The sequence below is a fragment of the Parasteatoda tepidariorum genome, chromosome 2 (genome assembly GCF_043381705.1).
Source record: "Parasteatoda tepidariorum isolate YZ-2023 chromosome 2, CAS_Ptep_4.0, whole genome shotgun sequence".
Lineage (NCBI taxonomy): Eukaryota > Metazoa > Arthropoda > Arachnida > Araneae > Theridiidae > Parasteatoda > Parasteatoda tepidariorum.
In genome coordinates this window covers 43904671-43919636 of record NC_092205.1, presented here as the reverse complement: position 1 = coordinate 43919636, position 14966 = coordinate 43904671, and the positions used below count along the sequence as shown (strand labels likewise).

General features: G+C 29.6%; 1 non-coding gene across 1 annotated transcript; it reads left to right on the top strand.

Moving 5' to 3' along the window:
• Positions 1–13401: 13401 nt before the first annotated feature.
• On the top strand, positions 13402–13473 carry TRNAG-UCC (transfer RNA glycine (anticodon UCC)). The gene has a single exon. It is a non-coding gene; the product is annotated as a tRNA-Gly (tRNA).
• The last annotated feature ends 1493 nt before the right edge of the window (positions 13474–14966 follow it).

Genomic DNA, 14966 nt, shown 5'->3' with positions numbered 1-14966 from the left:
ATATCCAATATTTCCCCCAAGTTAAGTATTTTGTTCTCCTTTAATACATATTCGATATTTTTCCTCAAAGATGGACCTTTAAGGCACTTACAATAGTTGAATCTAATAATAGGCTAGATGGTCATGGAGGAAAGGTAATTAATCTGAGTAACTCCGATATTTTTTAGAACGCTCCCAGTGAGGTGTCCCGGGTTCAAATCTCAGTGATGACTGATCGATACGTATTCCTCACCCGGCTCGCACCGACCACAGTACTGACGTAAAACAAATTCAGATGTCGACGAGTTACGGGGTAGAGTCCCCTTACTGTCGGGATAACCGTGGCTGTTTTTCGCTGTTTTTCTCTCCATGTGACGCAAAACGCAGGTTAATTCTACAAAAGAATCCAATATGTAGGTAAAATTTTCGCAATACTTGATACAGGAGTTTTCCTATCTTCTGGAATGGGTTCAAAATTATAAGGCTACAGAGTTCAATATTGGCAGTCGTACACTCAAAATTGGATTGCCTGTTCAACGGTTATAAAATCATCAACGATTTTCTTCGTCAGAAAATTCTTTACATTGAAATCATCAAAGAAGATTTCATTTTTCACCCATCATGGATTGAAGTTTTCATTTAAAGTTCTTTCAACATATTTATATATTCCTTAACTCATTTAAATACATGACTGTCATGCATAAGATAAATTCGAATGAAAGTGAGAAAAACAAAGTTAATAGCCTTGTAACAACTTTTAATGACAGTGCATAATTCCCGAATATTTTAAACAAGATTCAATTACTATTTCAAATTTGAAAAGCTATGGTTCAAAAAATGCGAAAGATTCCTTAAGATTAACTTTCATCGAATGAACCTATTTTTTTTTTCTTATTTCGCTTCAAAACATTTTTAAAAGTAATATAATGCATAGCTTATCTTATATCTGAAAAGCAAAAAGCAGAAATAATTCAGTATTTACATATAAAAGCCTATAGAACATTGGAAATGTAAATTAAAAATAATATTCTTGGCTTTTTCGTTTTAGACAAGTGATTTTTCCGGTTCTAGCCCCCCTGAAACTATTTTGCTTCTATTTTCCAATAGAAAATACACCCAAAAGGAATAGCGCTTTCGATGCAAATTATTCTAAAAGACATTTGCAATAGAATAGTCAATTCTTTTGTTTTCCTGCTTTCTTGTACAACCGAATTCTATTCAAAGTTTAATAAAACACGATGGCATCGGATACGAACACCTCTATTCCCATTCTCGACTTTTTTCCCCCTTTCTTGGAGAAGTCTTTTCAGTTAACTCCAGAAAAGAATTTTTAAACTATACACTGCTAATGAGCGTTAAAATTAGTATTCATGGAATCATTGAAGTGGGATTAAAAGTCTGTAAGGAATTCCCTTTTTTCATTCCTTTTTCCCTATTTGTTCGAATCTGTTTTCCGTTTTCATACAAGATTCCCCATCTTTCAGAAAATTCTTTTGTATTTGAAAACGAAATGGAAAAATTTAAAAACGTACTGCACTTTAAAAATGCATCCGTTGGAAGATACAAAACTGCAGCGATTTTGACTATAGAGAAAAGAGGACGGAAAAAAAAATTCGAATAGATTTGGCAAAGAATCTTCAGAAAATAACGTAATTTGGTACTCCACATTGACAAAAGGCCACATAATATGTTACTCTCCAAAGGTTTTCTATTGTCGTTGAGCCATTGTTGAAATCTTTTTCAGATTTCTGGAAAGGCATTATTCATTGTTATTAGAACGGCATTCATTATTTGAGCTTATTTTCTGAGGTTTTTCGGAACTTCACTAATTAGAAATTGAAAACTCGTGGGGGATTATTTGGCGAAAAAGTTATTTAAATTCGGAAATGTCGCCCAGATTCGTTTTGATGGAAACCTTATTTAAGCATAACATTTTACTTGTTGCAATCATTACCAATTTCTAGATTATTTCCTTTATTTCATTTTTAGAGAGAATTTAGATTTGCTATTGCCTGATTCATTAACCATTGATTTTCATCGCTTCAGAGAGCTGAATTTTTGATCATATTGTTTAAATATGATACAGAAACAATTTCATACAAATGTTTTCTGCTTTAATTTTTTAACAATATTTGAATTTTTTAAATTATCGTCGATTCCTTCATGCACTATTTAATACCAATGTTTATATATGTTATGTTTATACAAGCTATGTTTATACATGTTATGTTTATACATGTTATGTTTATACATGTTATGTTTATACATGTTATGTTTGTATACGTTATGTTTATATATCTTATGTTTATAAATGTTGGTTTTATATATGCTATGCAATGTTTATATATGTTACAGTGTTTATATGCACTACAGATAGCAATGTTAAAATTTTTGTCAAAAAGAAGTACATTTTAGCAAGAATGATAGAAAGAGGATAATAATTTAACACGAAATGATGAAGTTTAAACAAGTCTAGAAATCCATGATTGTTTTAAATGTATCAATTATTTTTGAAACACTTTCAAGTTTTGCTGGTCTCGCGGCCTAAGCAGAAACTAGCTGAGGCCATTTAAAAATCTCCAATAAAAAAAGAGTGGCGGTCTTGTAAAATTTACGTCATAAAATATCGACAAAACTATTTTACATTAAAAAAAAGGAAGGAATTAAACAAAGCGTTCATGGTGGGCATCGTTGTTTACACACCCTACGTATTTTTTCAAAAAATAAAGGTCTTCCACTTCTCTCACTGTTTACCAACTCCTGAAGCTGCTTTCAGATCCCTTTGTTATCTAAGCTCGTTTCGCCCATTCTTTTCTTCTCAGTATTGTTTCATACTCCAATTTTTTATACATTTTTTATACTCCAATTTTTTATACATTTTTTATACTCCAATTTTTTATAAATTTTTTATACTCTAATTTTATGTACATGCATTGATAATATACAAAACAAATAACCATTCAACAATTGTAAAGCACTCGCACGATCGTGCGTAACACTCGTTGAAGTCTCTAAGTATGAAACAGCAGCAACAGAACAAACAAACAAAAAAATGGGCTAATTAGGGGTATGGTTCCCTCTAACAGATACACAGGCCTAGCAGCGCGATTTCATACTTGAAATAAGGCAGTTTATCATTTCCTTTGGCAATTGGCTTGATTTTCTTGTAGCAATTTCATACCTTCTGACTTCAACGAGTGTAACGAATGATCATACGTGTGTATTACTATTGTTGAATGTTTATTTGGTTTGTATTCTATCACTGTATGTACATATCAAATTTCAATGAAATTGGTCCATTAGTTTTAGAGATAATAAACAAAGTCTGCAAATTCTCTTGCATCAGTTTATATGTATAGATATATATGGATATATATCTTAATTACATTAAAGGTTCGCACTCTGCTCCTTACTGCTCCCCAATCCTTCAATCCATTTCAGATCCTTTCGTTCACTCTTTTCAAATGTATAATCCAAGTCGCTATGACACCGTTTACAGATAGAGCACACAAACACAGTAAGCTGTTGGAGTGGATTGATATTCGTTCTTGGGAAAACGCAACTTTTCAATTTAGTTATTCCAATATAAATTTGAAATTTAAATAAGAAAGAAAGACATATTGGTCATATTTATCATCATTAAAAGACTTATTGGTCATATTTATCATCAGATGTTAAAGCACATAACTGTGAAAAATCATGCTGCAATTTTATTGCTCCAAAAATAATCAGAAATTTAAACAAAGTAAAGCAAAACATATTGTTCAACTTCAGACGTAAGAGTACACGTAACTGCAAGAAGCTATAATTCTTCTGCTAATAGTTTCTACGCTAAACTAAAACATGCACAGAAAAGAAAATTTGATTTAAAGTTACTTACGAATTAATGATCTCCTATTTAAATTATTTTAAAGGCTACGTCTGTTGCTCGGAACTTCTTGCGCAAATGTTGTTGTCCCTGTAACTCTCAGAACTGCTTGTGCAACTCTTGTTTTTCCAGCAATTTCCGAAACTGCTTTTGTAACTCTTGTTGTTCCTGCAACTCTCGGAACTGCTTGTGCAACTGCAACTGTTGTGCTCCCTGTAACTCTCGGAACTGCTTGTGCAAGTCTTGTTGGCTCTGTTACTCTCAGAACAGCTAGTGTAGATTTTATTCTTATCGCTTCACCATCTTAGCACTTTTTGCTCGCTCATTCTACTAGTCTTAAATTTAAAATAAGATATAAAGGTTCAAAAAAAATCAATGTATAATTTATAATTATATACTCAGGTTTAGAAATCAAAAATAGAATTCGACATAAAAAGAAGCATTTATATTTCCTTTATTTATTCTTTTAATTTTTCTTTGGTATACGAGTGAAGTTTTTGAAACGAAAAAACCATAAATCAACGATATTTAAAATAAAAGGAAAGATATGTACCAAGATGATAATTCATGGCGAAAATAGCTTCATTGTAGTGCGTCTTGACTTCAATGAATTTCTTTCAATCTATAGCACCATTTTCGGCCCTCAAATTTTAAATAGCGCTATTTTTTAAAAAATTTATAAACTCAGAACTGTTGGACCGTTTTTTCCTGTTTTATATTTAGTCATTTAAAATCCTATGTATTTTAAAATGATGTAAATTTTTTTTTTTTGCTTTTCAATTCGAAACTTTTCTGAAAAATATTAAATAAAATAATGAAAAAATAATGAATAATTACTGAAAACTATTTTTTACGGGAATTATCTTTGGATAAATGAATTTTATAAATGTGTGCAAAAACTATTCGATTCGTTTAAATAGTTTCTCGACGTTGCGAAATATTCAAAAAGTGAAATTAGCATTAAGGATCAGCAAATGTAAAATTTCTTTTCTGCTTTAACTATTTAGTTCAGGACCATATTTTCCAAATCGCTGCTACTCTCTATATTTTAAAGAGTTAAAAAAAAAAAGTCTATATCCATTGAAAAAAACGAAAAAAGAAAGTGGTATGAGCTTTTCTAGTTATTTTGTTAGTTCGTTTTGCTCGGCGGAAACCGAAGCTTGGTATTTTTTCTTCCTCTTTGAGGATTTTTTCACCATTGTATTTAATTTTTAAGTATAATCGCTTGCTCTTTTACACATAAATACTGTTTATTTGATAATTTAAGACGATATTTTCGTGATTCTCTAACTTATAATATGAAACTAACTTTTGATTAAAGATTCGACTTGATTAGGCGTACATTGATAGAGAGTTCTAATATTAGTACGTCATGGTCTAGTTCATTACCTGTTAAAACCTAATACCACAAAGCCGTTTCCAAATTAGATGGAGGGTAACAAATCTGTCAATATTTACTAATTTTAGTTAAATTATATCTTTCAGTTTCTTGATAGACTCACACAGAAAAGTTCGCCAAATCACTCTACAGATAATTTTGAATTTTTTTTTTATTCACTTATTTATTAATGCTGAAATGTATACACATGATGTAACTGTGGGGGGTGGAGTTATCGACCATGTCAACCGTCATCTATGAAAAGGTACCCCAACATAGAGTCGAGTTAACATGTCTTATATACTAGTGAATTGTAGTTGTAATTTTGTAGTGGTAGATACTCTACAGTACTCCCCCACCAGAATTATAGCTATGATAGAATTCGATGAATGGATGCCACTTGTTGATTCATTGCTGTTTTGTGCGAAGCCGGGAGAGCTGTATTAAGATCACCGTATTTTTTTAGTGCTGAATGTGAGAGGTGTATTAACTTCACGGTTGTAATCGCTCCTGTGTTGCCGTTAGCAGTCGAGTGTATGCAAGCCAACGTTGTGTGTGATCGAGATGAGACTGAGTAACAACTGCGTGAGGAGGTGGATAATGATGCAGTCACAAGTAGCAAGTCAACTGTTCAATGTNATACTTTCTTTTTTATACAAAATAAGAATCAACTGACTGGATCCTAAATTAAGCTCTGACGTAGGAAAATTGATTCGTTGAAATTATTTTCTGTGATCTCCCATTGTCTTAAAAGTTTATTCAAATCAAATAACAAAATAAAAAAAAATTCTCTTGACGTAGCTTAAGATAAACTTTTTTTATAAACCGGTCATCTTATTAATGTAATCAATTTGATGCATTAATTTATTTTATTAAGGCTAAGAAGCTAGCTTGAAACTTGTACTATTTCGTATTAACCCTTTGACGCTGATGGAACACTTCTCTTATATATATTTTTTTCCCGAATTACAAGAAAAATATGTTTTGATATTTTTTTAATTACAAATATATTAACGAAATTTTATTTGTACTATAATATAAAATCCAAAAAAGAGTTTGAAAGAGTTTTTTTTTTCATTCATATTCAAAAAATTTTCAATAATTGATTTTGTAAATTAAAGGAACTTCTATAATGAACATCTGTTTCTCTTAGATTTAAATAATTGCAAATAATTACAAATTTCAAAGATTATTGTTTGGAAGTGAGCCGTGTTTTGATTTAATGTCAAAGTAAGTAAAAAGTATTATCTTTAGCATTTTAATAATTTAATTATGAAATAAAACATGAAACACCGGTTTCTGTGTAAAAAGGTAAAATCTTTTAAACATGCCTCACTGCCAAGCAATAATTTTTCAAATTTTACTCATGTTTGAAGTTATTTAGATCTAAGAGAAACAATTATTCATCATTGTAATTTCTTTAATTTACAAAATCAATTATTTATACATTTTTGAATTTGAATGGGGAATAAAAATTCAAACTACTAATAAAACAAACTATATAATTAACTACTATATAATTTATAGCACTATAACTATATAATTAACTACTAATAGTAACTACTAATACAAACTAGTATATAATTCCGATAGTTTAACAGAAGTTTTCAGTAATTATTAGATTGTTTTTTATAATTGAAAAAATATTAAAATAAATTTTTGCTTGTGGTTAGAGCGTCAGAAAAAAAATATAAAAGAGTGACACCGGTTTCCCATCTGAGTCAAAGGGTTAACGATTGGTTTGTGTTTGAACCCAAACCGGTTTTCCATCTGTATCAAAGGGTTAACTGTTGATTTGGGTTTGAAAGTAAGTCAATTGATACGATACAAGGTTGATTGGTTACTACTGATACGTAAGTACGAAGATATGTAAGATGATTTGATGAAATCATATCTAAGTTTTACGTTATAAAGGACAGCTTAAAAATAATTTTATCTATCTATAGGTTTAAATTTATTTGTAATAAAAATTTCAAAATTACCTTGGAGAATAATAATTTTCATTTTAATTATTGTAATTATAATTTTTTAATTTAATGTATTTTAATGAAATTCAACTACTTCAGCCGATGTTGATGCCCCGCATAATAGGCCTATGCGATTAAATTTAGGATTTTTTGCTCCTGAAGAATATAGATGACAGCACTTTTTTTAGATTTTTTAATCATTGAAAGTTTTTGGTCTCTTTTTAAAATTTTTTTTCTCAAGTTTTCCGAAAGAGGTCAGCACTAAATTTTTAAAGATCAGGCAATTTATACACATTTTTTTTTAATGGAACTATTGTCCATTGGCCACAAAAAGTGCCAGAACTGCTACCCTCTTCTCGTTACCCAGTGGGCACCTGTGGCAAAGCCACGGCGGTGGAGCAGCGTCGCCCACGTCACACAACCACAAACCCGTTTATAGGGCGGGTTACACTTTCACATTCACACACAAAGGAGAAAGGACATAGAACACAAAGAGAGAGAAAGAAACATCCATGCCCAGAGCGGGATTCGAACCCACATCCACTGGCGCAATTTATACTTTATTTTATTCTACTTTGCTCTGCTTACTCTAACTGTAACTTTATCTTTATTTACATTTCTTATATGTTGACACGTTCGTAATAGTATTTTCTCAGCGTACTTTTGACTTGTGTTTTTTTGTGTATCACTGAATTTTCATCTTTCTCTCAATATTTGAATTTTTGATTTCATTTTCTGATTTAGTTTAACCATTATGGGGCCTCGGGCACATTCAGTTTTTGGTTTAAACACTGACTACAGAAAGGCTACAGAGTGTTAGCAGACAGTGTGTGCCCTGATGAAGTGCTGTTTTTGCTAACATATATATTTTTAAAATTTCGTTTTTGCGTGATTTTGGTTTCTAACTCATTATTTAAATAATTTTATCCATGTTATTTACATATATATTCTACATTAGTTGTTTTGTAAAAGAATTTGAACATTATTATTACAAAAAATTGCAATAAAACTTCATTTATTAGAATGAGATATTACTAAATTTCTAAAATTGTAAGTGGTACTCAGAAATTTATTCAGAAAACTATCTCCCACATTCACTAATTGCTAGACGCACTATTTTGTTCAAGAAGTGTAAATCCATCAATCTTGAGTGTGAAAGCATGACGTAATTTTGAACTTAAGGTAGAGTTTAGAAATTAACATTTTACAAACTTGTACCGCAAGCCATATTTTCTTAACACATTTTTGGTCATTTTCTTTCCTGTTAGTGATAACAGTGATAACAGAATCTTGCAGTCGAAATTTTGACCACTTTTCGACCAGCTCTGTAGTTTTTACAGCAGCTCAGTAGCAAATTACAAGGCACGTTTCAATTGTTCCCTAGATTGATACAAGATGAATTAACAGTAATATTATCGCCTAACGAAACTTATCATCAAACAAAATTCTGATTTTTTTCCGAATAACTAGAAGAGCATTCACATTTTAGATAGAAGTTTGTGCTGGATGGCAATACAAGTAAAGTTTCAATTTTCTCTGACAAGCAGAATCGGTCTAAATAGAATTAATCATTAATATAATTATATTTTGCGTAAGATATTCAGAGATTGCATGCGATTAATTTTAAAATTTTTTTATTTCTTTTATTTATCTGTTTCTTTATTTATTTACTGTATGGTTTGCTTAGCCTTCTCTTAGAACACAGATCAAAGGAAAATAAAATTTATAAATTACTTGGCTAACAAAATTGCAAATTAACGGAGAAGAATTATATAGATAAAAGATTTTAGCCTTTTTTTCTGGCGACGAGTTAGAGAGCTCAAAATTCAACTCAGGAATCAGTTTTTAACTAGAATTGTATAGCTCGTGGTAAAAAATAATTGTTTACCGATGCAATGTGACGTCACTCCATCTGGAATGATTATTCCAGAGAGCTCGCAGTACAGGTCCTTATAGTTCGTATAGTTTGTCAATGGAAAAAATTCCCCTCGCCACGAAGTCTAATGCCGTCTGCTGCTATTGAAACTATTGAAACAAGAAATAGCGCATTTCAAAGAGGGGACTTTCTTTCTCCCCTGGTTCCCTTTCTCTCTTCAACCCCAGTCAAAACCTGTCTTAAATAATGCCCAACACTCCTATTAGAAGTAATTAAACCTCGTAACCTTAGTTACCGCCATCACTCCAGACGAATGACTAGCGGAGTTATTTACACAGACAAACTATAGTACGTAGTCTGTGCTTGATGACAAAACTAGTTGCAATTTCGATACTTTCTGTCACGAAGTAACAGACACAACCTGAAAAGAAAAAAAGTAGTAGTAGTAGCAATAATAATAATTATAAATAAATAAATAAATTAATTAATTAATAGAAAAATAAATAAATAAAGGTTTTAAAAATTAATTTTCTCAATCTGATTAAAAAGGAGAAAATAATTCTATTTTTGTCTCATGAACAACGTACATTTAGGTTTTGCGCTAGTTTAGGTTGAAATAAACTACCATCACCAGCGAAAAATTTTCCAGGTCTTCTGAAAGTTTCCTTCTTTTCTCTTTTAAGAGTCATAAAGTTGAACTATTTTCTCTTTTTTAATTCTTTTAATAAACATAGTTTTTTAAATTTTTATTTTTTAAAAACAAAATAATTTTTAGAGATGTGATTCTGTAAAATGATTCCATTATAACTTTTGATTTTTAGCTTAGAGGATGACTTAATTTTATAAACATTGTTGAACAGCCGACCGAATTTTTATATTTCGTCTACCAATGTTCAACTCCGTCACCTTGCAATTTTGAACCCAATCCAGGGTACTTTGGGATTATCCCGTCGACCTGCCAACGCTCGCAAAATCTTTTGGTGGTAGTTCTTAGGTTTGGCGCTAGTTTTTACAAAATAAACATTGTAAACACAATAAATTTATCAAATCATAATAATAAACGAATAATAAATAATTAATTTTAATTAATAAATAGGGGAGAGTGGGGTCAATTGTAACATTTTTTACTAAACTATTTTTAACTACCAAAAAATCCAATATATTATTAGTATTAATTGACAGACGAGTAAAGTAGACTATCCTCTACTAGAAAAAAAAATAAATACCTTATTTTAAATGTTATTATATTAGTTATTAACAATTTTTGACAGTCGTGCACTTGTTACAATTGTCCCCACTTACGGGGTCAATTGTAACAGTTCATAAATTCAACTAAAACATAGTTAATTATACATATTATCATAGTTGTGATATATTTTTTTATTGATCAAAATAGTAGTGATATTTTAGGAGTAAAAATAATAATGAGCAGAGACCTAAAGGGTTAAACTTTTAACTTTAAGGGGTTAAAAATTTTAATTTATGCTGTGAAAGGTGACAAATAAAATAATGCACATGCAACATAATATAAATGATATAGGAAACTATTGGTGGTTCTTAAAGAGTTAAGTAATGGTTTGTAAACATAAGATTATTTATTTTCAGCTGTTACAATCGTCCCTTTACTTATTGTTACAATTGTCCCCAAGACGCCATTTCAGCTTCATTTGTTAAAAACAATGCTAGTTAATTAGCAAAACTAATTTTTTTTTATTGAAATGTTAATTAAAGTGTCCACTTACATATTCGGTTACTAATTTTTATTTGTTTAAACAAAATTACTTTGTTACAATATAATATTCTAATACCAAAAAAAGTACTTGCGTGGCGTGAAAATATCTTTTGTGATGTAACTCTTTCAAAAGTACATAAAAATGGTTGCCATCAGGGGTGTACATGTAGATTTATTAAATACACCTTGTGCGCCACCTAGGAACCAAATCTAGAACCCGACACTTGAAATTTTAGCTCTGTTACAATCGTACCCTGTTACAATTGACCCCACTCTCCCCTACTAAATAAACTACGATAATATCGGGTTTAGCGAAAATGGTCAACGGGATAATCCCAAAGTGCCTCATTTCTTTTTGGGATTATCCCGTCGACCTGCCAATGCTCGCCAAATCGTTTAGCGCTAGTTTTTAGGTTTAGCGCGGTTTTTAGGTTTGGCGATAATATCGTTTTTGGCGAAAATGGTCGACGAGATAATCCCAAAGTATACAATCCAGAAGACAAGGGAACTCCTGGATCAAGTATTGTGAGAAATTTGCCTTTGTGGAGGACTTTTTGATGGAACTAACCCGCATTTGCGTTAGATGGAGAGGAAGATCACGAGATCCTCCCACGGTTAGCTTGACAACAAAGGGACTCTAACCACTGAGGTTATTTTATGTCAGCACCGTGGTTGGGTACAAGCCGGATGCTGAATTCGTATCGATCAGCTCTTCAACCATCTTCTGGGATTAGAACCGGTTCACCTCATTGGAAAGCGAGCGCTCAATCCCATGAGCCTCCACGGCTCTTTAGAGGAGGATTGAGGCAAATATTTATAGAAAAAATATCGAAAATTAACGTTTACCTTTAATTTTAGGAAGTGAAAAGGTACTTATTTTGGCTAAGTGCCCTGAGACGTGCAACGAGTATTAATTATTTGACGAGCTCTGGGTCGATTTTAAAACTATTTACGTGCTTAAATTTGGATGATCGATATCGAATCAATAAATAAAAATATAAGTATTGTGAACAATACATAAATTAGCGACATAGATTGAAATATTGAATTATAGCGTCATTCTGAGATTGAAAATAAATAACTAGAATAAATAAATCTTAAAATAAGTAAATAATTCATCCACCCTCAATTAAATTTCCTCCAATCCCATACTGGAGAAAGAAAAAAAAAATAGCTTCTTCCTTTTTTTTTTAAATTTTTAATTGGGCTATCAAAAACTATACAGAAATTTATTAAAAAATTAACACTATCTGTCTATTAAAAATAATAATGAAATCTTCTGAGTAGATGAATTTTGTATTAATTTAAAAACTTTTTATTTCTGAGAGTCTGTTTCAATTCTTTTGCTTAATCTGAGGAACATTACAAATAATGAATAGATATAGGTATTTAAAATTCAATATTTAATATTTACAGAAGTAAAATTAATAAATAATGCAACCTGCAATGTAATGAATGTTGAATTATTGCAGTGTTTGTTACAGTATTATTACAATTAAATTTAGAAATTATCTTCTTTTTTTCTAATATCAGCAGGCAGTGGTTTGCAGAGTGGTTTGTGGATACCTGGGGTAAACTTCTCGAGCCTGCTCCTAAAACAAGTGTAATCAATAAAATTAAATAAAAAGATAGTAATAAGTTTAAAAAAAATAGTAAAAAAAATATTAATAAATTGATAATGATAATAATAAATATTAATAATAATAATTAAAAAATGCTTATCAGAATCTTGCTTATCAGAATCTTGCTTATCAGAAAATGCTTATCTGAATGCCATTAGAATGATGTATTTTCATATATATATAATTTCATGCTTAAAATTAATTTTTTTAAAATTTATAAATATATGCAGAATTTAATCATCAATAGAAAATTAATTGTTTCGAACAAAACATATATATTTTTTTAAATGCAAAAAATGTAATTTTATTGGTGATGTTTCTTTTTATTATTCTAATGACCATTATTAAATTTATTTAAAATCACATTATTGTTGTTCATAAAATATTTTCTATGAACTAAATATTTATCCATTAAATTTACATAACAATATAACAGTGACAGATTTAAATTTTCAGCTTCTTCAGTTATTATTATATATATTTTTATGCCTTTTTAGCCGTTCTCCCCTCTCTCCCCGCCGCTACAAAAATAACATTTTCTGTAACAAAAAGAATTTTAATTTTAAAGTTCTTTTTCATTTATTTATTTATTTAAAAAAATATGTCTCGAAATCATTTTTGTCAGGTTTTTCAAAAATATCATGTCTTATAAATTAATTTAAATATTCGATTAAATAATATTATATTGATAGTGAAGTACTGAAAATTCTGTTCGAATTTTCTAATCCAAACTTTTTCTTTTTCGTTATGTATTGTGCTTAAATTAAGTTATTAACTTTATTTATCTTACTTAGTATTTTAAAAAAAACTGTTTAAAATAAACAAATTTCTCTTTCATCTCCGAAATTTTTCAAATCAGTCAGTTAAAATATTAAGGTATGTATTATGTATATTTATTATAAAGAATATAATTCAAAAATATTGGTCATCATATGTTAATTACTTGCATTATATTTACTAACATTAGTATCTATTGCAAGCGTCGGTGGTATAACGGTTAGCATAGCTGCCTTCCAAGCAGTTGACCCGGGTTCGACTCCCGGCCGACGCAGCGATCATTTTTCTCTTGGTCGGTTTTTTTTATGGTTCGCATCGATTAGTATTTATTTATTTATTATTTTTTTTTGGGGGGGGGGGGGGGCATGAATAAACACGCTTTTGGCTGGAGTAAGATCATGAAATAAATTAAATTGCGAAAAATTATACAATTCAATTATACTTTGTAGATGTTGGTCATTTTGCATTAATATATTTTTTAAAGCTATAATGATTTAAATGATATCCGAATTTAGAATTCAATTTATTGAGCTATAATTTGCGTGACCGGTCATTTTAGTCATGAAACTACTGTTTTATTTTTTTTACACAAAAGACTATTGTTTGTTTAACTAATAACAGATTAATTATTTTATTTTTCTTCGTAGTTTGCTTGAAACGTAGCTCGTATAATGTTACACTGTTATGATAAAACTAAAGCTTATGTTGAAATTGAGAAAATAAATAAACAAATAAATAGTATTATAATAATAAACAAATATTATAAGACAAATCGCCACCGGTAGACAAGTGAAAAATAATAATAATTTTCTGAGAAGTTTTTAGTAATTTTTGATTTAGTTTCAGATTTGAAATTTTTCAGATATTTTCACAAAATAAAATTTATTTCTTTAAAAAAAGAAGAAATAAAACTGAAATCGCTTTTTGTTTTGATCTCCACAAGCAACCTCCATAACCATTTTGACTGAGAGCAACCTCCACATCGAATGTATGTTATAAGAAATAAAGAAGGTTTTTCTCCGATTAAAACACGCTCAATTAATGTTATGGTGAAATTCAAATTGCAAATTGTATTGGGTATGGGTGCAGGATAGAGGATTTGGTGCAAGACTAAGAATTACATCTATATTGAATAAACATACTGTAGAACTGAAATAATGATTAAATAACATATTTTGGTTTGAAACCTTTGTTTCACTTATATATTTTGAACAAAGTACTTATCAAGATAAGTTTTTTAAGAGAAAATATTATTTTTTAATAATTACTTTAAGATTCAAATTTTTATTCTTAATTTTTCCCATTAATAAAAGAAGCGGTAAGTTTAAGCTACGGTATAGTTAGATCTGTACATTTTTAAGAATTTTTTTTAACTTCATTCTTAGCCCTAAAAATTATTTATTATTTTAACTTAGAGAAATAGATATTATTTCAATACTTTATTTTTAGTAACAATCAACTACATTAGAGGGCAGCACTGCATCAGCATTTGTTCATTTTAAACATTAAAAAACGAAATCAATCTTTCGATTTTTATTCCTCTAATGTTGTTTTTTTCCTATAAGAATTTTTTTTAAAAAAAAAAAAAAAAAAAAAAAAACCTCTAATGAAAGAAAAGAAAAAGATGCCGGAATATTATTTTTTTAAAATTAATTTTTGATAAAAAGTAATCCTTAATTTTCAAAGTCATTATTTATATTATCAGTTTCTCAAAAGAAAAACTGTATCCAAACGTTTAAAAATAAAAATGTTGGATAAGTTTTGCAT